This window comes from Ambystoma mexicanum, chromosome 11 (genome assembly GCF_040938575.1).
Source record: "Ambystoma mexicanum isolate Mex_15411 chromosome 11, UKY_AmexF1_1, whole genome shotgun sequence".
NCBI classification, from domain to species: domain Eukaryota; kingdom Metazoa; phylum Chordata; class Amphibia; order Caudata; family Ambystomatidae; genus Ambystoma; species Ambystoma mexicanum.
Window position 1 is genome coordinate 1,010,166,845 of NC_090934.1, and position 25,950 is coordinate 1,010,192,794.

The 25,950-nt window shown below is 47.0% G+C and overlaps 1 long non-coding RNA gene across 1 annotated transcript in view; it reads left to right on the forward strand.

The window, feature by feature from the left end:
* Positions 1 to 17,829: 17,829 nt before the first annotated feature.
* LOC138504037 (uncharacterized) overlaps positions 17,830 to 25,950 on the forward strand; it is a 152,361-nt gene continuing 144,240 nt past the window's right edge. Inside the window, exons 1-3 of the long non-coding RNA XR_011279757.1 lie at positions 17,830 to 17,921; positions 18,024 to 18,107; positions 18,231 to 18,297. This is a non-coding gene — a long non-coding RNA (uncharacterized lncRNA). The remainder of the gene's footprint in view (positions 17,922 to 18,023; positions 18,108 to 18,230; positions 18,298 to 25,950) is intronic.

Sequence of the window (25,950 nt, forward strand, 5' to 3'; positions counted from 1 at the left end):
CTGGTTCTGCTTGATGGTACCAGCTCAATTCAGCTGGTCTGTGTCTGGAAAAGTAAGCCTTGGTGTTGGCTTGGCACCCTTTGAATACGAGCAGGAAGGTCTTTTATCATAGTAAGTTCACTGGGTGGCCTCCATAAGCCGTGGGGTTCACATCTGCTTTTTTTTTGTGGCAAGATCTTTTCCTACCCTTTCTTTGTATGTTTTAATGGGGATCACTGTAAGGTCTGATGCCGCATCTGCCATAAATCCCACTAGACTGTTGTCTGTGAGCGCCATGCAATGGGGGTTTCACTTGATTCCACTTTTAGGTGTGAGCTCAACGGCCAATATGCTGACCGCGGGGGTCATTACGAGTGAGGTGGTAAGGGGTTAACGGCGCCAGTAAAAGTGCCGGAGCCGTCAACCCCTTACCGCCTCATTGCGAGTCTGCTCGCGGGAACCGGCTAAGGGCGCCTAGTACCGCAAGCCAACCAGGGTGCTAACAACGGGCCCGTTATTAACGGGCCCGTTGTTAGCACCCTCCCCATTCCCATTGAGCCCTATCGGGGCTCGAATGGGAATGGGGATGGGGTCCTTGAATGAGGAATTACCGGGCCCTCCAAGGTCGGAATGGCCCGGTAATTCCTCATTCAAGGAACCCGGACCCAGTACCTGGTAAGGGGGTAGCCATGCCGATAATAGCGGCATGGCTACCTCCTAACTTGTAATGACCCCCGTGTCCTCGTTGGAATCTTATTCTCCGATGAGTCTCTTTTGTACTGTTGCTACGAGTTTGTTGCCTTTCTGTCTGCATATGGACTCAAAATGGTAAGCGTGGCAGTCTTCCTTTCTCGCAGTGTACATGCAATTGTTGATAGAATTAAATGAATTTCGCTGCAGCACCTGTGTCATGATTGTCTTGGCCTCGTGTGAGATTCCTGGATTCCTCTTTGGGCTCTTCCTGTGTGCGGCAACACTTGCTGTGTGAGCCTTGGGGAGATGATGGCGATATGGCTTGTAGCTCTGTCGCATGCGATGAAGATGTTGTGTTTTTTCTTCTGGACTGTGTTTCTTTGAGCGATCTGGCTCTTTATACTGCTCTTTTGAGCATATTGTCCTTTTCTTGATGAAATTTCTCCTGCGTCTTTCTGTTTTTGTGTCTTTCTGTTTTGTTTGTGTGCACTAACAGCAAAACTCTTATACCATTGAATGTGTTGCATAACGTTGCAGTGCAATGACATTTCTTTCAATTTTACTATGGAGTCTCCAACTAGCTCACTGGGGGCTTGGGCTCCATTTATTAATTGCATTTATGTAATGCCCAAGCTCTGGGATATCACAGCGTTCGTACAGAAGACAGTCAGTACAACAGCATGAGGTCCATAGAATCTTCACGATACTGAACACAGGAACCCATTTCAAGGGGATTTCAAACAACGTTTCCGTCCTGATGAAGGCCGTCACAACTAGAGCATTTGTCATTTGCTCAAGAGGCCGAAACTCCTATGCGTCGACAACAAGGCAAGAATCTTGGTAGTGTAATACACACACACACACTACAGAATTAGCCTAGTTAATCAGGCATTCAAATTTACTTAGCCCTAGTTGAGTGATGGTGGCTAGAGATTTGTATGGTTACTCTATGCACAGTATTGTTTTTAATCAGAATTGACCACACGTGTAATGTACTGCACTTTTTCACCTGTGTTATGTTTCGTTTTGTGGTTGAATGGATTGCATATTTTTTGACTTTCTGACACATGTATTATATAAAATAAATGTAATACAAGTTATATGAAGAGGATTTGTAAGAGTACGCGTATATCCAGAGCTGCCTTGTTTGAGCATGTGTTTATAAAGTACAACAGGTGAGACATATTCTAGAGTTAAACCTTTTTTTGTGGAGCATTGCATTTTCTTTATTTATTTAGCAAAGTGCCTCTCCTAATCGCTTCACAATAGGCTGTATCTTCATCAGCCGTGCTCCGGGTTGGGAATGAGGAGGGGGGGGGGTGGTGGGGGCTGGTGGGGGGACACTTCTCCCAAGCCCTCAAAAGGGCATTCAACAACATAGCTTTTACTGTTGGTTCCGTCCCTCCTATTTCCTCCATGTAAGCCACGAACAGTTTCCATAAGTGAGTGACAGTGGGCCACTGTTTCATTGGTGCCTGTGCCGATTTTATACCGCAGGCCCGAACCTGGTGGCATTGCCTCTGCAGTGCTGGTGAGAGTTAGTCAGAGGTCATTGTTTCGTTTTTTTCTCCGTGTAGCAGCAGCGTACAGCAATCTCAAACATTCAGTCAAGTGTTAGAGTAACTATATTTAATTAACAAAAACCTATAAGCATTTGTTAACTTGTAAAGTACGTACAATAATAGCCTTTGGTCATAAATGAGCCGTGGTGTCGAGCTGTTAACTCTTTAATTGTTAGGTGCGAACTGGCACTCTGGCGGAAACCCCGCCTATCAGAACACGTGGGCTGCAACCCACTATAACAGTAGAAAGGAAACGGGTCTCCTTTCCCAAAGGAAACAATATAAACAGGACATTACCTCTCCCCCTTGCTTATTATGAAAGCAGGGGTTTCAGTTCATTTCTTCGATCCACCATGATGGCTTGCGAACCACTCTCCTGGAAGGGCTGCGTGTACGGGGAATCTCATTCGTGGTGCTGTCACTGGCGCTGTCATCTGCATCCATGTCTTCGGCAACATATTCGGAGTCTGCATTAGAGTCCTCCTCTCTGAAATTGGGGGGGTCACTGTTCTCCTGGCATTGGTCGCCTTCAAAAGTGCGAAAGAATGAAGAGTTTTTGGTCACTGTGCCACTTGGACTGGCCGCGGTTATCATTGACCCATGTATGTGAGTTACCGTCATTGGTTCAGGTTTGAAAACAGCAACATCTTTGGCGTCTTGAGTCTGTCTCACCAGTACCTGGTCTCCTATTTGAAAGTGACTGGATTTTGCCTTTCGTCGCAGATCAGCATATTCCTTCATCTTGGTTTTGCTCAGTTTCCTTTGACCTTGCTGCATCAGCATGTGTGGTGGTGAGAACCGTATGTGGATTGTGTGGTAGTGTGGTTTTTATTACTCGCCCAGAAATTAGTGCCGATGGACATGTGCCTGTTGAGCTATGCAATATGTTTCTATAATCTCTCAACAGGGTGCATATTGCTTGCATAAATGAGTCTTTGGTGATCAAGCATACTTGTAGAATGCGCTTTAGGTTTCCCATGAACCGTTCCGCGGATCCGTTGGCCTAGGGCCATAACGGCGTTATTTTCCGGTGTTGGAAGCCGAGATGTTCAGCGGACATGGCAAAATCATTTTTGCTGAACGGGGGCCCTCATCCGACTTTACTATGGACGGAATTCCGTAGTCTGCAAATGTTTTGTCTAATGCCGGTATCCCCGTCTGGGCACTAGTAGAGTGGATCAGGTGCATGTCAGAGAACTGGGACATTCTGTTGATGATTACAAGTACATACTTGCCGTTGGCCTATGGGCCGAACATGTCAAATGCAACTTCATCCCATACTTGCAGGGGCATTGATGACATCTTGAGAGCCTCGACAAATGTGCATGGAACAACTGACTTGCAGGCAATGCATTTAGCTAGCATTTGTTCCGCCCTTTCGTCCATTTAAGGGAACCACACTTTGGTCCTGAGTTGTAGAGACAATTCCTCTGTGTCCCGAGTGTGCAAGTGCAAGCACTTGTTCCTGTAGGTTTGCTGGGATGACAATCCTGTTTTCCTTCAGCAAGAGTCTTTCTGGGGACATTGACAACGTGTGTCGTATGAGTATGAATGTGTGGAAATATCTCTCTTCAGCCAGGGATAGGGGTTGTCCGTGGCTGGTCTTGACGCGCCACTGGCCCGACTTCAGGCATTCCTGTATTTTCTGTAGCAGGTGGTCTTTGCTCAGACTCTCTAACAGTTGGACGCTCGTGATGGACTTAGGGACCGCATTCCTTATTAGATAATTGATGTACTGGTTAGCTTTGATGGACTGTCTCTCATCATGAGCCGGAAGTGGGTATCTGGATAGGAAGTTCGACGAGTTGTTGTCTTTCCCCGGGTGGTGTATGATCTTGAATGAGTATTCTTGCAGCCTAAGTCCCCATCTTGATATGATTTGATATGATATGGCATTTATAACACAAGTGTTTCAAGGCGCGACGCAACAAAAGAGGGGGAACATAGGGAAGACAGAGACAGGGATCCTACTAGGCCGAGTGTCATTCAGATCGCGCAAGTGCAGGGGAAGGGGAAGAGGAAAAGTGAGGAGTGGGAAGAGGGAAGGGGACAGTGGAGTACAGGGGTAACAGAATAAATAACAATAAGAAGTAGGGCCAACTGGTGGCAAGTGCAGGGGTAAGTGCAGACATCAGGAAGTGTCAAGTGCTGGTGGGAGACTGTAGGGATACAGAAAACAGTCCCCAATTGCGGGGGATGCCAGGGAGGCAGTGCAGGTGTGTAACTGGTGGGGCAGGGGACCTGGACCCAAGATCAGAGGGTGGGCAGGTAATCAGTACAGTTATCTAGAAATTCAGCAGGGCAGAAGAGGAGAGAAAGCAGATGCAAAGAGGAAGGTTTTGAGGTGCTTCCGGAACCAGAGATGGTTCTCCTCAAGTTTCAGTGATGCAGGGAGGATGTTCCAGAGGGAGACTCCAACTGAGGAAAGAGATCTACCACCAACTCGTTGCTTGGAGAAGCGACTGACACTGAGGGAGTTGGCTGAGGATGAGCGAAGAGCTCGAGAAGGAAGATATTTAGGAAGAGAGAGTTGGAGGTATTTAGGCCCCAGGCCCCAGAAGGTTTTGTGGACAATGCAGAGGGTTTTGAACTTAATCCTTGCAGCCACTGGAAGCCAGTGTAGAGATTTCAGTCCTGGAGAGATACAATCCCTGGGCTTGAGGCTAAGGACAAGTTTCGCAGTCCTGTTCTGGATGAGTTGCAGAGGGCGGAGAGTAGAAGCAGGCAGATTAAGAAGGAGGCTGTTGCAGTAGTCCAGGAGGTGCAGCTGGTGGTGAGATTTCCTAGAGACGTCTGAGATGTGAGGAGAGAAGGAGAGTGTGGAGTCGAAGATGACCCCAAGGTTTTTAGCCTCACAGGTGTGAGCAGGAAGAGGGCCAACAGAGGCCGGTCAGAGAGTGACAGGAAAGCAGGGAGCGGGTGTGCCGATGAGGAGAATCTAAGTCTTGCTGACATTAAGGTAGAGATCATTGGCGGCACACCACTCCTGGATAGCAAACAGACAGTCAGAGATGAGAGACGAAGAAGAGGGGGCCAAAGGTAGCCTGAAAATGAGCTGAGTGTCGTTCGCATAGAACTGGAAGTTGGGGCAGAGAGCAGCAATGCGGTAGGCAAGAAGTGCCAGGTATTGGTTGAATAGCCAGGGTGAGAGGTTAGACCCCTGGGGGACACCAGAGGTAGAGATAAAGATAGAGGAGAGGAAGGACCCAAGTTGGACCTGAGAGGTTTGATCAGAGAGGAAAGAAGTAAGCCACACCAGGGCCTGGCCAGTGATACCCAGGTTATCACAGAGACGGTTGAGCAGGATGGCATGGTTGACCATGTCAAAGGCAGAAGAGAGATCAAGCAAGATGAGGACACAAGGGGTGTTGGAATCAAGGTTTGAGAGCAGGTTTTCACGGATGTCAGGAGAGCAGTTTTCGTGCTTCTAGCAGCTCTGAAGCCAGACTGATGGTCATGAAGACATCCAACAGATTCAGTGTGAAGATTAAGCTGGGAGATGGCCAGCTTTTCCAGGAGTTTGCCCAAGAAGGGAATGATGGCGATTGGGCAATGGTTAGCTGGGCAGGACGGGTCAGCAGAGGGTTTCTTGCGATGCGTGGTGGCATCTTGGCTGTTGGTTTGTCATATATGGTGGTGAGGGCCTGGTAGTCAGTGGTGATGGTGAATGGGAGTCTGTATAGGAACAGATGGTAATGTTCACATGCCCACACAACAGCCAGGCTCTCCTTCTCCAGCTGGGAGTAAGCACAATCTGTTGCTGATAGGCTGGGGCTTGCGTACGCTACAATACGTCTCAGTGCTTCAGGTGAGGCTCCCGGTTTTGTTTGGGCTACGATCGCTCCCAGAACAACAGGGCTGGCATCAACTGTCAACTCTGTGTTAAGGTCCGGATCATAATATAACATGCAGAATGCAGAGGCAATGCGTTTCTTGATTTCCTGAAAGGCTTCTTCGCATCCATTGGACCAGTAGAATTCTTGCCCTTTTCCTGTGAGTAACCTGAGTGGCGTGCTCACTGACACAAAGTCCTGAATGTATATCGTACAATAACTCGCCATTCCTAGAAAAGACCTGACTGCAGACACAGAAGTGGCAGTAGGAACTTCCACTAACGCCTGCACTTTTTCAGGGTCGGGTTGTAGTCCATTGTTTGAAAATATGTGACCAAAGAACTTTAGGGTTGATTTACTGAGTTCACATTTGTCAGCGTTCAATGTCAAATGGGCGTACTCAAGCGCCATACACACTCTTCTTAGTGTGTCATCATGTGCTGCTTGCGTGGTGCCAAATATCAGAATGTCATTGCTGTAGTTTAACCTTTTTAACTGTCATGGGTTTTCCCCCCCAATGCCAAGGCCTTTTTTGGTGATTTCGGTATTTCACCATTCAATGCCTTCTAACATTTTCTCCTTCATTAAGCTCGTAAGTGCCAAAGACGAGCTTTCTCGTCCTTGGCAACAGGGAGGTAATCCCAAGGACGAGCTACCTCGTCCATGGCACTTAAGGGGTTAAGCAATTTGGGATGTGCTTGATGACCTGATGGATTTCGTTTTTAAATATTTCAGCGGATGACAATACTCCAAAGTTGAGTCTTTTGTACCTGAATAACACCAGGTGTGTGGAGAAGGTGGTGATGTATCTGGAGGATGGGTGCAATTCCCGTTGGTGATATCCCTTATTTAAATTGAGTTTGAAGAATACCTTCGCCCCATGTAGTAGATGCATCATGTCCGTCATCCGGGGTGCTAGATGCCTTTTTATTGCTACATTTGGAGCCCTAATGTCGACACAGATGCATATGCTGGTATTGCTTTCTTTTTTGGGCACAGGCACTATGGGGGACACCCAAGGTGTCGGTCTTGATGGGGTTCAATAATGTCTTGTTCTAATAAGGACTGTAGTTCATGTTCTGCATGTGGGCATTTGTATCCACATCTGTAACACTTTTGTGGTCTGTGGTATTCTCTGACATGCGAATGGGGCATAAGATCCGGGAGATGCAGATTGAGTTATTTTAATATTGCTGAGTGACTCAGTTTGCAGGGACAGAGCGGAATCCGGTCTCGCTAGCTGTAGAATTTCCTTCAAGGTTCTACTTTTTTGAAGTAATTTCTTTCTGAATTCAGGGGACTCATGTCCCGCAATGGCTTGCGATTTAAGTCCTTCTTCCATCGAATATCGATCGAAGTCACAATATTTCGCATGTTTACGCAGTCTCATTACAAAATTGGCCATATTTTTGCCTTCATCCTGCGTGATTGTATGAAAAATGTCTCTCGTAATCTACTTTTCTTAACGGTGCAAAATAATTATTTAGCAAGTCAATTACACCTTGAAATGTGTCTATGGTTTTTTCTGAAATCTCAAATACAATGTCTCTTACCACTGGGCTGAGCGAATACATTAAAATTCCCCTCAGACAGCATTTTTCTGAGACGCCTGTCACATCAATATATCTGTAGCTCTTTAAGCCACCTGGCCCACCTGGTGGCTTAAAGAGCTACTGGTATCTGGAATGTCAAAGTGCTGCATAGCCTGCAGCTGTAATGAGTCATGATTACGGGGAGTGGAGCTGGATTGGGGGTTTTGAGAAATGCTGTCCGCCTTGTTTCCTGACATGATGGTGGGGCTTCAGGAAATTTAAACAGCTCACCTTGTGGTTTGAAGCAAATTGTCTATGATGATGTTTTTGTTGCAATTGTCTGGATAAAACTGGGTGTTGGAACGTTCAGGGTTCCGTGCAGCATATAGCTCGCAGCTTGTGGTAGTGAGGACTGTGCTGGAATGGTGCGTGTGCAGGCATCCGTGGCAGTGGCACTTGCTGGGCACGCTAATTTGTTCCTTTCTCTAGGCTGACGTTATAAGATGGGCAGCCAGGTATTTCTCCATGGCGGTGCTCATAGCAGGAAATGAAATCCGTGTGGCGCAGCACGTGCGTTTGCTGCCGGCGCATGCTTTGATAATTTTCTCTGTGGAGGTGCTATTGTCATGAGTGTCGGAGGCTCGTAGGCCTCGCAGCCAGCCTGCGTGGCCGCCGGTGCACGGCGGGACTCACCGTGGTTCTTGATGGTGGTAGCTGCGTAGTGTAGCAGGGTGTGTGAATGAGCCCCTGCGGTGGTGACAGGCGTAGCAGGTGTCGGCATCTGGACGAATGACGGGGCCCCAGTGGTTGTTGTGGAGCACCTTGTGGGATCACCTTGTCGCCATTGTTAACTTGTAAAGCTCTTACAATAATAGCTTTGGTCATAAATGAGATGAGCGTTGAATAAAACACAGAGCCGTAGTGTCGAGCTGTTAACTCTTTAATTTTTAGGCGCGAACTGGCACGAACTGGCGCGAACTGGCGCTCTGCCTATAAGAACACGTGGGTTGCAAACCACCATAACAGTTGAAGGAAACGGGTGTGCTTTCCCAAAGGAAACAATAGAAAAAGGACATTACAGCATTGAAGATAAGTCCAGGTGAAGGCCAGGAGGACAGTGCTGCTGGTCCGTACAAGCCGCTGCCTCAATTGGGCGCCTAGTTTTCGCACATATCATGCATGCGTCTTGTTTCACTTGCCCATCACGCCATTGGATGGTGCTCGTCTGGAGGCCGTGGGAACACGACTATGCCGAGGTCGCCTTAAGACGAAGGAACGAACAATTGAATTTACGTTAAAAAAAAAATGCGGGAAATCTTTGAGAAATTATGGGGTCGCACAAAGTGTCAAAAAGTGAGTCTTCACTTCTCACCATTCTGTTGGTAAGTGAATCCTGTACACAAAGAATTGAGCAGGCCTCACTCTCAACGCTATTTAAATAATTATGATGATAACATGCAGTGCTGCAGCAGCCTATTCCGGCTGCCGGGACCACACTTCGCGGGAACCTCTGGCCTCACCGACCCCTCCCCCTTCTAGTTGAGTGTTTACTACAGAGCATGTCACGTGCTTATCCCCTGCCACCACATCTCTCTATCGCTGCCTGCTCCCACAACGGTGACCTGGCGGCAACCAATCGGAGAGCACTCGGGGGTGGGCCCCTTCCGGAGCGCGCGAGGCTCTAGTCTCACCCAGTGGTGACCGCAGCGGTGCACCTCGAGCAGGGAGAGGAAAGCCACAGGCCGCCCCAGTCAGCACTCGCTCGCACGCAGCGGTGACGGCCGCCCGACGGTGTCGAGCTGTGTGGGTTTGACAAAGACTTTTTCAGATCCCTGCAAAAGCACAACTGAACATGAAGTGGAAAATGTGACAAGAAGATGGTTATCGCTCACCTTCGTGTCAACGGGGGCACGGGCAAGGAAAGGCCAGGGTGAATGGGTCACTGTTAATTTAAGCCCTGTTGTTTTGCCGTCCAACCCCTGGCCTAGCTAATTGACTTGCGTACATAACACGGCTTTTGGACAGGTTCAGACAGGCTCTTTTAGACAATGGGGGAAGTGAAAACTAGGCTAGCGTTGGACGGTTCTGTGGAAACTTCCAGACTCATTTGGCAACTTGGTGCTTGTGTGGCTTGTATTATTTTTACCAATGTAAATGGCCCAAAGATATTAAAAATGCAGCATTTGTCAAAAATGGGCCAGAGGTGCAGAGTCACAAAATGTAATGTTAAGTTTAAAGCTGGGCCTTTTATATGAATTCCCACTCCAATTTGCCCATGGTCCAAAGAATCTACCACATGGTGGGGCAATGATGTAAGGGGCTCTCAAACCATCAATTATTTGCACGATCACGTAGTGCAAAATGGAGGCAGAGTGGTGGAATGGAAGGGGGCACAGAGTCCAGTAGATATTTCCCCCTAACAGACAGGAGGGGCTTACACTGGCGCATCCTCTATGCAACGTAGGGGCAGGGTTGTGCAGTGGTTCAAAGTCAATAACTCATTGCGCAGTGTACGAGTCAGAAGGGGCTGCTGGTCCATTATGCCAGTCTGCCACCAGACTGTGTGATATAGGGAAGTTCAGATGTTGATAGGGTGTAAAGCTGGCCTTCAATGGGAATGATGGTTTGTACCTTAATGCATTTTGTACAGCGGCACATGAAGAGGAAACCACTTCAGAGTGATAGGGGTTGGGGGAGTAATAGGGGTGGGTCTGCCCAGAAAGGGACAGTTGTGACGTAAGGGCTCCTGCTCTGCAGGAGGAAATGGATGAGAAATTGTTAAAACTCATGGTTGACCCCACACTAATACTAAACTAGCAGTGATCCCAACCATAAAGGTGAGACAGGCACAGCCTGACAGGTTGTGATTAGTCCGACCATCCCGAAACGGTGGGTGTGCGCTCATCTGGGCTTTTTTGAAATGTTATATGAAATTGAATGATGGTAGATCTACTTCTGGGAAATGTGTGGGTCTATTCTGCACACATTTTCCTATGCTCACTGCACGACATACACATAGACCTGTGTACTCTGAGTGGACACAGCTGACAGGCGCAGTCCCCCTGTCATATTTAGTTGGGATCTGACAGTTAGAGTACATAATGCATCTCAGAAGGAGGAGGTCCAAACCTTCCATGGATCCACCCTGCCCTTTTGTGAGCCTTGCAAATGGTGGCAGAAATTAACATACTTAACATACTAATATATTTGTACTTTAAATAGGCCCACATGGGGCCTGGCTGCAGAGATTAACAAATGAGATGGGAAACACCAACAACCTTTGATATGCACTGTGTCAACCTCTTGCCAGTTCCTGCCTTCAGTATCGATTGACAGGGAAATGTAATGTTGAGACTGCATGTTACAGTAGTCATCCCCGCATGAAGACTCCATTCAGAAGGGACGAGTATGTGGATTGACGGAGACAGAAAGTTTGGTCTCGCTGCAGCTTCAAGGGAGACCTGCCCCTTTAATAAGGAAGCACAAAGAGCTCCATTGACCAGAGAGACCCTTTTATCCATAACTGACAGGAATATGGGTGGGACTTAGTATTACCTGTTTTCACCCGTTTACCTTTTCTGTTGCAAAGCACTCTGGTTATGACCTCATGCATACAGAAGATTGTTGGTGGGGATCCAGGATTGGCTCATTAAGGTAGGCTTAGCCTACACCAATGGCTGTGGTCCATTTGGCATTAAAAGAGGGTCCAACCCCTCTGTTGCGCAGATCATCTGAAGACTTTGCAAGGAGTAACAAGAAGAACTCAGCATTGGTCCCTGGCTGAAGGTACAGTCTGCCTTACATCTTCCGCCGGTGAAGGAAGGCCAGGACATCCAAGAAGGAAGCAAGATCCCTCCCCTAAACATCTCCCAGGGAACAGAGGCGGATGATTAATCCAGAAGACCCTCCAGCAGCCCCACAACCTGTACCCAGCCAGCACACAGCATGCCCTGCTAGGCTCTGAAGCAAACTTCATAGGTAGGAAGTGCCAGAGAATCTCTGAACCAAACTAAGGCCAAGGCAGCTGCCTGCAACACTATCTTTAGCTTTGGGACGTCCTCCTGAAAGGATGACACAAGCCCAGTGAAGAAGCTAGGAAGAGTGCATTGACACGCATCTACCGACATCCGCCTTCAAGGCCATTTTCGAGCCAGTCGAACCCCTTGAGCTACAACCGACTGCACCACTGACTGTTGTTATGCTGCAGTCGCTAACGCCGTCCGGGATGCCTCGACCAGTGCTTCAGAGCTGTCAACCAGCACTGAGACAACGATTCCTGACCCCAAGCCACTGCGTAGGCCAGCCTGGAGCCTCCCTCGCCGAACTGCCTGCCGCCTGATACCCGCAGCTGTCTCCAGTCTTGTACTCCTGTCGCAGAAGCTGCAAAGCACCCTGAAACTGACTCAATCCTGTCGAGCACCAAGAACATCTGGAGCACAAGGTACATTGTGGTTCTGTCCCCCTGGTCCTTCTCCGAAAGCCACTAGTGACATTTTACGACCCATTGCGCCCTTTGTGTTAAAACCAAGTATCCTTGAACTATTGCGATTAATTACTATACTGACTACCCTCCTGTCAGTATCCAGAGTGCATTCCTTTCCTTCTTTGAAACTGTCTGTACTATTCATTCCTTGACAGGATGGGTTGTATTTCGTAGTGTGATTGAACTGTCTGTTGTGATAATAATAAAGTAGATATTTGTGTAAAACCTTGACTTGACCATGCCTTTTATCATTGGGGAATAATTGTATTTCGCTGTGCTGCAACTAACCAACGATCCACGACCTTGTAGAGATAAGCCTTGCGTTCCGTCCACGTTACCAAAATTGGACAAGGAGGTTTATAATTTGCTTGTGTTTCGAATCCATTCGGATCCCTTCTGGTGTACTAGAAGTGTAGGGCTGATTAATGGTTTCAAAACCGATATTCATCCCTGGACCACTGATGCCCCGGAAGTTGATTTGTCACAGATATGCACTGCAGTGTGGCACTGTAGCGCTAAGAAGACCAGATGAAGCTCATTCATTTAGATGTGCACCAGTCTGGAGCAAAAAGTGATGTCTGAAAATCAGAGGAACTCCAGCCCCTGGTTTGTGAGGGCTCAAGCCCACAACTGGTGAAGGTTAATGGCAGAAGGCAGCACTCTGTCGTGATGCTCATTAGTCTCTCCACCCCTAGCCATTCCGCTCTGCATGAAAGTCCGGACTGCATGCTAGAAAGCCCCCCTTTAGGACTCTCTCCAGTACTGTTTATAGTCTATACTATTTTAAGGTCATTTGGACAATCGCTCTATAGGACAGGCAGCGTCCCAGCTCACCACTCCCCCCCGCCCCCAAACCCAGCTTTTGTAGGTCAGTCCTCTCCTACTCCTGTGAAACTGCCACCTCTTCCGCTAAGGCCCTCACCCCGCCCTCTCCTGTAGAATGGACGGTGCCTTAATTTGAAGGCTCTCAGGACTCCCAGGTTGCAGCTGGCCTCTGACTCCGAGAGCTGAGCAGAGCCAGACAGGAAGCTTGTTACAAACCCAGAGGGACCGGCCTGGGCCAGGAGTATTTATAGCAGCTTTCATGTCAGAAACTGGAGGTCAGACAGCAGCCTGGGAGCAGGAAATGGGCCGGAAAACCACTTACAAAATCCATCCACTGCCACTGTTAGCAGCCTGCATCACACGGCCCATGAGAGGCAGCTCCCAGGGCCAGATTCTCGCACGGTTTTCACCACAGACAGCATCTCACACTGCCTACCTATGGGAGCGGCTTATACTGCCCGCCCGCCAACTGGCCAGAAACTCCTCACACTCATCACCAGTGAAAGCCATTCACAATTCACACTAGTATGAGCTCTTCACAGTGGCTAACAGTCCCAGCTGATCTGTCTGTCGACCAGAAAAGGCCCCTGACACTTCTCATTAATTGCGAGCTGCTCACACTGCACACCAGAGCAAGTTGCTCACACAACTCTTTCCTGGAACATTGTCAGGTGGCACCCGGGGCTCAATATAGCCTCACACTGCCCACCAGTGGGTGCTTCTTACGCTCCCCACCAGAGCGAGCTTCTCACACTGCCCACCTGCAAGAGCTTTTCACAATGCACACTTGAGTGCACACTAGGTTTTGTGGGACTCTGGGCAGCAAAAGATGTGTGGGGCCTGTGACGAATAAACTTCCAGGGCACCAGTTGTCTAGGGATGAATATCGGTTTCTAAACCATCAATCAACCCCACACCTCTAGTACACCAGAAGGGATCTGAACAGATTGGAATACAAGTGAATTATAAGACCTCCTTGTCTAATTTTGGTAACGGGGATGGAACGGCAGGCTTATCTCTGCAAGGTCATGGATCGTTGGTTAGGTGCAACACAGCAAAAATACAATTATTACCCAATGATAAAGGCACTGTCCAGGCAAGGTTGTATACAAATATCGACTTTATTATTACTACAACAGACAGTTCTAGCAAATCCACACTGTAAAGGAAAATAGAGGACAGACAGTTTCACAAAGGAACGGGATGCACTCTGCATACTGACAGGAGGGTAGTTGGTAAAGCAATCAATCTTACTGTTCAAGGTTATTTGGTTTCAACACCAAAGGGGCAAAGGCTCGTAACTGTCTCTAGGTGCCTTCAGAGAATGACCAGGGGGGAAGAACCACAATGTACCTGGTGCTGAAGATGTTCTCTCTGCTCGACAGCGTTGAGGCGGCTCCTGTGCGCTTTGCAGTTTGTGAGACAGAGTTAGTGGCAGGATACAGCTGCGGGTACCAGGCGGCAGGCAGTTCGGCAAGCAAGGCTGGACGGACGTCTGCAGGCTGTCCGCCTCAGGGCCAAGAATCATCGCTGTCTCTATGCTGTTTGGCAGATCTGGAATGCTGATCGAGGCGTCTCGGACGCCTCTGGTGACTGTGGCATGACAACAATCAGCGGTGCATCCGGATGTGGTTTGAGGACTCGACTGTCCCGAAATTGTCCTTAAAAAGATGGACGCTGGATGATGCTTGTGTGGCACTCCTCCTAGCTTCTTCGCAGGGCTTGTGTCCTTTCAAGGCAGACGTCCCAAAGCTCAGGAGGGTATTAGCAGGCAATGGCCTTGTCCTTTGTCCAGAGGCTCCCCAGCACTTCCCACCTAGGAAGCTTGCTGTCAGAACCTAGCAGGGCACGCTGTGTGCGGGCTGGGTACTGGTCTGGAGCTGCTGGATGGGTCCCCCGAGTCCGGTATCTCCCTCTGTTCCCTGGGAGATGTTTAGGTGAGGGATCTCGCTTCCCTCTTGGAAGTACTGGCCTTCCTTCGCTGGCGGAAGATGTAAGGTAGACTGTACCTTCAGCTCGGGTCCAAATGAGTTCTTTTTCTTACTCCTTGCAAAGTCTTCAGATGATCTGATTAGTGAGGGGCTCGGCCCTCTTTTAAAGTCAAACGGGACCCAGGGATAGGTGTAGGCCAAGCCGAACATAAGTGAGCCAATCCTGGGTCTCCACCAACAATCTTCAGTGATGCTTCAGGTAAGAATCAGAGCGCTTGACAACAGGCAGGGGAAGGATGACAACATATACTTCTAAGTCCCACCCATCTCCCTGTCTGACATACATCAAAGTGTCTACCTAATTAACTGACTACTATGCGGTGCTTGATCACAACATGGGCCTCCTTTGAAGTAGTGGGGTTGCAGGCAGACTTTCGTCTCCTACAATTCAGATACTTCCCTGCTCTGAAAGGAGTGGTTCCGGACAGGACATTCACTTCCCTTTCATACCAAGGAAGGGTTCTAATACCAAGTTGACACATTGCATTACAAAGAGGTTTTGGCGTCTGGTCTCCATTGTCACTTCCTGCACCCAAGCCTCCCCTGAGGCCTGCTAATTAACATTCTTCAGTATTCGCTGCCACCCTCAAGGTTTGACAATGGAGATGCAAATCCATGGGGCCTTGAAATTCAAATCAGGCTGCCACAGCCAAAGGCTTTTCATGTACCCACAGCTGTCAGGTGTCAGCTACACATGACAGGGGAGGGTGGCGCTGGTAAATTGTGTCCTCCCAGAATACATGACTATTTTTCTGCTGTGCAGTGAGCATGGAAAATATGTGCGGGAATGGCCCCACATATTTTCTTGAAGTTGATCTCCCATTATTCATTCTTTTAAATAAACATAAAAACACCAGGCGAGAGCACTGTCCCTGTGCGGATGGTTGAATTCCTCATAGGGCCTCCTTATTTGCATCACACAAAATGATGTCACAAAGTGAGTCTTTAATATCCATGATAATCAAATAAACAGTTTCAGTATATGAATTTTAACTGTTAATATTATGTATTTGACAATATCAGGAGTGAGGTTTATTTTGGAGGAGTCGACAGAGTGATCTGAATCATTTGTAGACCATGTTAATTTTGGCAGGTAAACCTCTGTGAGATAAATTTATTTGCCCGGGAGCAAATTTTTTGTCCAATGGCTGAGCCAGAATTGGAAACCAATCTGTAACTCCGTAGGTAAGGTAATGCCTGCCAATCTGCGCTACCCCAACCGAACAGTAATCTGAGGTTAGTTTGGTACCAAAAAGTTTGCACAATGCCACACTATCGTGGGTTATACAGTAAGTATTTTTAATTGATAAAAGCAAAACTTTATTACGAAATATTGTAGTGATTCCAAATTCATTTACCATATTCTTAATAAACATTGGAATATTTTACAACTTGATCCAGACTTGGAAACCTACATCACAGAAAAACCGAGAATAATCTTTTCTAGAGCATCAACACTTAGAAATCTATTATGTCCCTCCTTCATGCAACCTGGTTTCAGCAGACAGCAGAATTGGCTGACGCAAAGTCTCACACCTGTAGGGTTCCACAAATGTGGGACCTGTAATTTTTGTCAATATGCTTTGTCACCTACTAAAGAATTTATCTGTCACGGAAATTTGAGTACGAAAATCAAGGACTTTATTAACTGTCGTTCTAAATACATAGTGTATGGTATCATCTGTGTATGTAAGAAAGTTTATGTGGGCAGTACCATCAGGGAACTAAGGATCAGAATCAGAGAACATCTAGCAAACCTCAACAGTCAAGATGTCAAGTTACCATTGGCAGCCCACTGGCAACAAGAACATCAAATGGCGCACAAGAGTGAAATCAGATTTGTTGGACTGCAACACATCAAACCTCATGCCAGAGGTGGTAACAGACAACTTCTTCTTCGACAAGCGGAGGCCCGCATGATAAGCAGATTAAGATGTATTCAAATGGGACTTAACCAAGAACATGAACTCAATGTTTTTCTGTGATCTAACTATAGTCTACCTTGGTACAAATGAGTATTATCACATACTAAGATTTTTAACGAGTTGTTACACCTTAGAGGACATCAAAAGGTCTAATTCTTAACATCATTCCCATGCTACCCACTGGGCATTAATCTTTTCTTTGTACTTGGCAGCTAAGCACATACCCATTACAATATGGGATACCATAACATGTTATTTTGAAACTCTATCTTAGTCTGAGCTGCTTATAAAAATGTTATAGACTATACACTATCAATCACTTTGCTGCTTCTGACTTCGTTAATAGAACGACAATTCATGGATGACCCACATAAGGTATTTGATTGGTATGGCCCATAGAAACTGCCACTTTAACTAATTGTCTTATTACGTAAGGGAATCATACTATACCTCCAGTATAATCCCCTCATATGACTGTTTATAGACACCAAACAAACAAGATGTTCCAATTCGCTTCTCATAACTATAGCGAACTATATGACTACATAGGTAATTATAGCTTCGTAACGTTGTCAGCGCACATTGCAGCATATGTCAACGGTTGCTAATACCGCTAAAGTTCAGACTCTCTTTGAATGACTTTTAAACAGAATAACCGCACTCAAGTGCAGTCCTGATCACTAAGCATTCTTGCTTTCAGTTACTTAGCAACAGGGATTCAGTCCGGTCACATGACCACACTCTCCTTTAGTACAAGCAACACATAAGCGAAGTATACGACTGACACAGGTAATTATAGTTTTGTAACCCATTCATCGCACATTGCAGCATATGTTAACGGTAGCCAAATCATAAAAGCTCAGGCTCTCTTTGAATGGTCTGCAAACAGAATGATTGCACTTACGTGCAGTTCCGATCACCAAGCTTTCTTTCACTTAGTTACTAAGCAACAGGAACTCAGTCCGGTCACATGACCGCACTCTTCTTTAGCAAAAGCAGCACAGCTATTGGATTAACCAGCCACACCCTTACTTTGCTCAGAGAACCACTGCCTGCAGGCAGAAACTACCGTGCAGGAACGCATTCAGGCGTGTTATGGTAAGCGCTCTGTTTTTGTCTTTGTTAAGAGATATGGTTATATCACGACCAGCTAGTACTACCAGCTTCCTATGATAATATCCCCCTTTCCTTTTGAAATAGATGACGCTCGTATTTTACGGACATTAGACTTGCAGTAGCACACTGCTTTTTCCGGGATTACGCTCTCCAGCACTGTTGCCAGTGGTAAGCAATCTTTAACATTATAAGTTGATACTTGCTTGAGCACACTCATTAGATGAAATTATCTATTGGAACTTTTAGTACCCTATAGAATGTTAAATATGCTTATATGTATATTCACTGCAGCCATTTCCCGACTCGAACAAATCGACCCTACAGAGGTGACTTATTGGGCAATGCGAACCATTTTAAGGTACAGCATACCATTTGACCTTTTATTGTCTCTTTCGTGTAACGACCTGACCGAATAAGAATAATATTCTTTAACCCAATCCAGTGCATAGTATGTGGTAACTTAGTAATTATAGGTTGTCAGCACAAACTAATATTCAAAGTACAATCCTTAATAATAACGCTCAATTTTAATTTTAACGCTTTGTTTTCTCTTCTTTTCCTCTCTCTCCCTACACCCCTTCTTTTTGCCCCCCATCCCACCCCTCCTATCCACCTTATTAACTTCATGATCTATGTAAATAATTGCAAATCTACTGAATATTGTAATTTTGGCTGTTTCATCATTCTGGTCCTACACTTGATAAATGTATTTCGACATGTTTATTGAACAGATACACTTAATTTGTTATGTGCATACGCCCTGAGGACGGCCCAGAGAGGGCTGAAACACGTGTTGGCGTGTAGTGTTTCTTTGCTTTTATCAATTAAAAATACTTACTGTATAACCCACGATAGTGTGGCATTGTGCAAACTTTTTGGTACCAAACTAACCTCAGATTACTGTTCGGTTGGGGTAGCGCAGATTGGCAGGCATTACCTTACCTACTGTTTATTGTATAGAAGGGGTGCCGAGAAGTTACCCTTCTACGCTCTGCTACTGCCGCTAATGACCCCCCCTCACACCATAATAACTTTTTGAGTGAACTAATAATAATGTGTGCGCAACTACCCACATAAGGGCCTTACTTCTCGGTATCTTCACTTCAATCTGTAACTCCGACACTTGAGCACATATCTCCACAGCTGTAGATATTAGAAATATTGTTTGTGACTAGTGTTAGGAAAGATTTCCATTTATGGGTAATTTTTCCCTCGAGTTGTGTACCCCCCAACTTTTTGCTGCTGTTTAACACCATAGTCTGACTTTGCCAGTAGAGCCCAGCCTTCTGCTGCTCTCCTCTGGGCTTTCACTCACTTTTTTTATGGGGAAACTGACATGCCCTTAAGACAGTCAGTACTGGGAGACTTTGTTTCCCTTAATCCTTTTCCAATGTTGCAACTTTTTCTGCAACATGTAACAAGTTTACAATGTAAACTTGGGTCTCTTAGTCATTTTCAAAGGCCTTAGATACTCTCGAAGGATTTTTTAGGAGATGTGCAGATGTGTCACGGACAGGGCTGGCGGCAGCTTATCTTTTCATGTCATTTTAACCCTTTCCTGCCAAATAAACCGTGATTACCGTGTTTGGCATGAATAGGTGGCCTGGCTCCAAAATGGCCATGCCACAAGGTTTTCTGTCCTTTCCTTTGGCTATCTTGCCCCTTTGCCTTCCCCAGGTCGAGCTGACCTGGGTCAGTCCTTATTTGGATATACATTTTCCCGCGAAAGGCCAAGCTTTCGCGGGCTTCTGCATGCCTTGTGTGTGTGCCTCCAGAATATGGGCTGGGGTGTCTGTCCCCAATCCACATCCTGGGTGCTAGAGGGTCTGGAGTACTATGAATGCCTGGGACCACTGTGGTCCGTGATTGGTCCACATATGGTATGCCTGTTTGTGAGCAAATCTCCCATTGGGTCCTCTTCATTTTGGCGAAGGAGATTCTGGATAAGAGAAGCCCCCAAAAGACCAATACCATGTCGATCTCTTGAGTTCTCACTGAATGAAGGATATGATCCAAGTATCCTGAAGCTAAGAAGCTGAGTCGAGGAACCACTGGTGACCTGCTGACAGGTTTGGAACCCTGAGCCCGCTGTCGTCCCATGGGACCCCTTTGCATCTGGTCATCCTAGAAGGTCTGCGAAGACGCTTGGACTCATTGGAATAGTGGGACCAACTACTCTCGGCACCTTCATCAAACCCTGCAAGTAAGCTTTCTCGAAAGTGTCCCTGGGCCAACCAGTGGGCTGACCATCTTACACAGGACCATTGCTCTGTCTCACCGTCGTTTCGAGGAGGCCCTCGAAACTTGGTATATCACTAGCTCTGTGTTCACGGCACCCTCACTCTGAATTTCATACGCTTGGCATTTCCAGGTCTGAAGTGAGACGAGTGCGCCCAACCGGAGCATACGCGGTTACCGTGTCCCCCCAGTCGTGGTGACAACCTTTGTAGGTGCGCTGCCTTTGTGCCCCTCTTGCTCCTGAAGCCTGCTACAGTGAAACTGGCCTGATCCATCTACCAAGTGCGGAGAAATCGCCACTATCCCGTTTGGGAATCATCGCTGTATCTTCGTCGCTGAAAGCCGCAGAGCTGCCAAATTGCCACACTTGAAACTGCAACCGAAGTGGACTCGACTGCCGAAGTTTGGTCCGGAGTGCGCCGGGGGTCAGTGAGTAATCGCAACCCCAACCGGTGGCCCCTAGCACCTTTATTACACACGAGTGGCCCCTGGGGGCCCCTCTGCTTTGCTAGTGCAAACTAGTGATCTATTCCCAACTCTTGGAATCAACTCTACCCTCAAGTGGAGACCCTCCTCGAATAGTGGGAACCTATTCTTCATCGCCTCACCCACCTTCCTGAGCTGCTACAGACTCCTGAAGAGACCCCATTTTTCCCATTGGAACGACCGCTTGCACTTGCATTGCCTGTACTTTTAAACATTAGGCTCCCCTCTTCTTAGGTTTTGTACTGCCTCTTAGGAGTGTGTTAGATATAGAAGGGGCTAAAGACTATTTGCACTGCCTGTTTCCTTCCACTTTTAGGTTGTGGACCCATTTCGTGCATTAACCCTTTAGACCTCATTGGTCTTGTATATATTTATTTAGATAGTATTGTGTTGGCTTCATATGTATTACTGTGATTTGATGTGTGTGTTTGAAACTAAAAGGCCTTGAAATAAATGTATATGTATTTTTAATATATGTACACCTGACTGGGAGTGATTTATAAGTGTCCTTTACTCTGTGTGCTCAATGACGTCTTTCAGTCACCCTCACCCCTCCTGAGACCTAGTCTTGACCGCTGCCAAGCTTCCTTGATTGGTCTGGCGTGTCCAGAACGTTGCCCTGTTCCAAGAAACTAGGCTGGCCTCCTGAACCTCTGTCCACCAGGTCAGAATTCAGAAATCCATCTTAACAACTGGTCTTTTTGCAACTTTGGTTTAAAAACACAATCTAACTATGGTATGCTGGGCATACAAATTGTGTTTGTGTTTTGCTAACTGAAGGTAACTGTTCTTTTTGTAGTAGTTTCACGATTGCTTTTATTTTTATGGAGTACATATTTGGCCATATTGTCAAAACTAGCAATGCACCTCTAATTTAGAGGATTATCTTGACTGCCGAAGAAAGCAATCTCGAAGCAATGCTTTTATTATTTTTAAAACACACAGTGCCTCATCATTATTTGGGTGGTAAGCCCTAAAAGAGTCCTTAGTGGAATTAGCACCGCCAATGCTGCTCCACCGGATCATGAGCCGGCGTAAATACCGCTGACTGCAAAACAGCCCGCGCTATTACAGCCAGTACTATTACAGCCGGTAGAATCTGCACCAATACCATGAAAAGCAATCACTCTCGCATCACAAGTCCTGGCACAGTGGTTTTAGCACGGGAAAACAGCTCTAACACCGCTGAAAACATGGCACAATAAGCCCTAGCCTCCAGGTGGAGGCAAATGAACACAGATATCAGAACTGAAGTCACAGCTGATCCCATTCCACTCCAGAGGGCTAAATAAGGCACACGTCTTCCCCAAACACTGTTACCAACACCATACTGCCATTAGTCATTGAGAGATGGGACATGCAGCTGCTCATGCTGTTCCTAGAAGTACAGAGGTAGGCCAACCAGCCCAGGGCACAGGGAATACAGGGGAGGAGGAGGAGAAGAGGCCAAGCAAGGTGTGTACCGATCCCCAGGGTCAGGCCCTCACCCTGGGCCCTCACTCACAGCCAATTGGTCACTGTGTACCACCTCAACAGGGACACCATAAGTGAGCCACTCACCACAATCCAGGGCGACATAGAGATCAGGATTAACATCCGGACAGCTGTGCCCCCACTGCTAAAGCTAGTGTCCATCCTACAATTCCTAGAAACCGGCACCTTTCAGCACTCCATGGCCATGATGCACGGCATGGCACAGCCAACATTCAGTGCAGTGTTGGTCCAGGTGCTGGATGCTCTCCTGCGGGTTGTCTCACACCACATCTCACTGTCCACCACACCAGCACAGGTGTACACCATGAAGGCACAGTTCTATGCCGTTGCTCAATTGAATGTACAGGCAACCTGCAATCCCAACCTGTACATCACCCACTACTGTGCCCGCTACCCTGGTTCCACTCACATTGCCATGGTCCTATGGAACAGTACACTGCCTGGATATGTGTAGAGGCACAGAGGACAACTGACGTAGATAGTGGGTGAGTAAAACTGTCAGCATGCAGGTGTTGCACCTGACAACATGGGGGGGGCATCTGAAAAACTCCACAGAGCATGGCAGGTCAAGTGAATGTAAAAGTTGGACCTGCCCACCTCCCGCACCAACATCACAGTACAGTCCAGGGAACATGCACATCTTGGACATATTAGTGTAGAGATGATGTATAGTGGCACACCTGGTGTATAAAATTTGGTCAAAAATTCAAATTGTTGCGATATGAGCTTGGGTGTAGGGGAGATAGCACTACCCTGACACTGAGTAGGATACAGTCTAAGAGAAAAAAACAAGATGGTGTCCGAAACATGCACATGTTGGACAAGCCTGGACGGATAAGCCTATACACAAATACAGTAGCAACCCCAAACAGACACATGACTACAGGTACCACAATGCAACATGCATAATCCAAACCAATGTCAAACAAGGTTCCACATCACATCACACAACATCAACCCTGCCAGTACCACAGCCAAGTACCCATGTACACTTAGCCTGCAATGCAAACTCGCTGCCCCGAGACGCCTAAGAAGGGCCGATAGGAAACCAATCTGGCCACATGTATGAGAGCAATATACTTCCACAAGACAGCCTCCATGTCAGCTTGACATGGCACCGAAAGGCACATGACATAACATCTGCTACAAGGGAACCTGGTGACACACCATGCACAAACATTGGAAAGACACATGCCACACAATGAAGCCCCATATTCATACACATTATATCCATTGCCCTGATGCCGTGAGAGGCCACCCCCACACGATACATTGATCCCAGGAGGAGCCACCAGATATGGCTATCCAATGATTATAGTAACCCTTAGAGATTACATATATAGCTCTCCTGAACTAACCAATTCCCTCCCCCGATAGGTTTTTGGGATGCAACTTGTTTTTGTGACACCTCTAGCAATTAAAAGGGGGTGACACACATTTGGGTGATGACAGCTCTTGGAATCGTTATGTTGTTCTAGCGCAATCCCTGTGAATTTTGATTGATAATAAAGACAGTCACATTTGCCCTATGGTTGGAGTCTTTTGTTCATGCAGTGGGGAAGTTCTGGGGCCCAATACCCTCTTGCTGGTAATTGGGGTGACTGCTAAGAGTGCTTGTGCTGCTCCTTTACACCACAGTAAGAGAGTATAACCGGACTGCCTGTACCAATGTAGGCCTGTCTACATCTATGTTATAACACTTATCACGTTTGCTTTATCCCAAATACCCAGTAAAAAATTCCATTCCACAGTAAGAAAGTGTGAGGAATTTGACCATCCGCATGGTGGGCGTGCGATCGCAAAGGTTTTTGGAAATGTTTAATTAAATGGAATGATGATAGACCAACCTTAGGAAAATGTGTGGGGCTAATCCACACACATTTTACTATGCTTCCGCCATGACAAACGCATAGAGCCGTGTGGGTGGACACAGCCTACAGGCACAGACTGCCCTGTCATGTTTAGTTGGAATGTGACAGTCAGGAGTGCACAATGTAATTTCCAGGAAGGAGGAGGACCAAACTTTCCCTCTGTTATGGCCAGCCTGATTAACTAACAAAGGCTCCATGGATTCACCCTGCTGTTTTGTTAGGCCCTGCAACTGGTGGCAGCGATTAACATACCAATAGAGGGTACTTCCAACAGACCCACGTAGGGTCTAGCTGCAGAAGTTAACAAAGGAGACAGGAAAGCCCACAACCTTTTATATGTAACTGTGTCATCCTGAAGCCAACTCCCACCCTCAGTATCAATGACAGTGAGCTGTCATGTCTGGGAATGGTGATAACAATAGGTCACCTAACTAGGGGGACCCCATTCATAGGTACGAGAATGTGGTTTGCAGGAGCCAGAGAGTCTGGTCTCGCCACAGCTTCAAGGGAGACCTGCTGCTTTAACAGGGACCACATAGAGAGGACCATTAACCAGAGAGACTCTTTGAACACAACAGAACAGAAGATGGGTAGGAATTAGTGTCACAAGGGATTGTGGCCATAGCTTTCTTTTGAGAGAAGATTTCTGCCATTTTAGTTCTGGGGCACACCTTGTTCCTGTTTTCACCCCTTTACCTTCCTGTTGAAAAGCACTCTGGTTATGACCCCACGCATGCAGGAGATTGTTGGCAGGAAGTCCAGGATTGGTTCATTAAGGTAGGCTTAGCCTACACCAACCACTGTGGCCCACTTGACTTTAAAAGAGGTCTGGTGCCCCTCTTTAAGCTGATCACCTGAAGACTTCACAAGAAGTCAGTAAGAAGAACTCAATTTTGACCCTGGCTGAAGGTACAGTCTGCATTACATCTTCTGCCAGTGAAGGAAGGCCAGGATTTCCAAAGAGGGAAGCAAGATCCTTCCTCTAAACATCTCCCATGGAACAGAGGGAGATACAGAACTTAGAGGACGCTCCAGAACCGGCACCCAGCCAGCACACAGCGTTCCCTGCTAGGATCTGCCGCAGGCTTCTTATGTAGGACGTGCCAGACGGTCTCTGAAACTACAACCAAGGACAAGGCAGCTGCCTGCAACATACTCCACAGGGATGTCCACCTTAAAGGACGACACAAGCCCATTGAAGAATCTGGGAGAAGAGCCTCAAAGAGCACCTACCAACGTCCACCTTAAAGGACATTTTCGAGCCAGTTGAGTTCCTAGAGCGGCAACCAACTACAACGCTGACCGTTGTCAAGCCCCAGTTGCTTAAAGACATCCGAGAAGTCTTGACCAGTGCTTTCAGCACTGAGACAACAATTCCTAACCTAAGTCGATGTCTAGGTCAGCCTGCAGCCAATCAACCAGCTTTGCTCACTGAACTGTCTTGCTGCCTGATACCCGCAGCTGACTCCAGTCTTGAATTCTGTCCCAGAAGCTGCAACGCATCCTGAAGTTGGCTCAACCCTGTCGAGCACCAAAAACATCTACAAACAAAGGTACATTGTGATTCTGTCCCCCTGGTCCTCCCCAGAAGACCCCTAGAGACATATTAAGAATCCATGTTCCTTTTGTGCTGAGACCAAGAAACCTTGAACTGTTATGGTTATTAACCATACCGACTACCCTCATGTCACTATCCAGAGTGCATCACTTTTCCTTCTTGGAACTGTCTGTCCTCTGCATTCTTTTACAGGGTGGGTTGTATTTCATAGAGTTGCTAGAACTGGCTGTTGTGATATAAATTAAGTAGATATTTTTGACACAACCTTGACTGGATAGTTCTTTAATCCTTTTATCATTGGGTAACAATTGTATTTTCGCTGTGTTGCATCTAACCAGCGATCCACAACCTTTCGGAGATAAGC